This window comes from Penaeus monodon, chromosome 22 (genome assembly GCF_015228065.2).
Source record: "Penaeus monodon isolate SGIC_2016 chromosome 22, NSTDA_Pmon_1, whole genome shotgun sequence".
NCBI lineage: Eukaryota > Metazoa > Arthropoda > Malacostraca > Decapoda > Penaeidae > Penaeus > Penaeus monodon.
The window spans coordinates 25,015,794-25,016,378 of NC_051407.1; positions in this window are offsets into that span (position 1 = coordinate 25,015,794).

Sequence of the window (585 nt, forward strand, 5' to 3'; positions counted from 1 at the left end):
GTTGACACTGAGCTCCCCTATCAAGACCATCCCCCCCTCTCCCCGCACACCAAGCAGGAGTCTGGCACACCAGTCACATCCACTCCATCAAAAATTAATAAACTCCATATTTTTAATTGCGCTTCCTCCTTCCCGCTATTTCCCTGATGGAATTTTGCCAGAGCTGATCGGCACCATTTTTCATGCGGGAGTGACGGCCACATGTGACACTTCGGTGTTAATGGTGATGATGACGCCGGCGAAGCGGAGCTGGTGATGAGGGTGGCGCTGGTGATGACCTCCTTCGAGGCGACAGTAATTGTGATGGAGACGGCGACTGTCTGGCCGCGAGGATTTGTGGTGAAGGCGTCGGCAGTGACGACGGTGATGATACACTGTAACATCATTATCGCCAATAAAGTGGTCAGTGTTCCGCCGGCTCAGGACAATGTCAATACTACACTGCGCTTGGGCGGGATATTTTATCAGTATTGACGCGCGTAATGAAAGCGGTTTCATTTTTCTCTTTGGCACTGCCTGGAGGGGGGGGGGCTGTGGCACTGCTGATATACAAGCTTATTGCGTGCGAAGGATATGTAGCAGTTG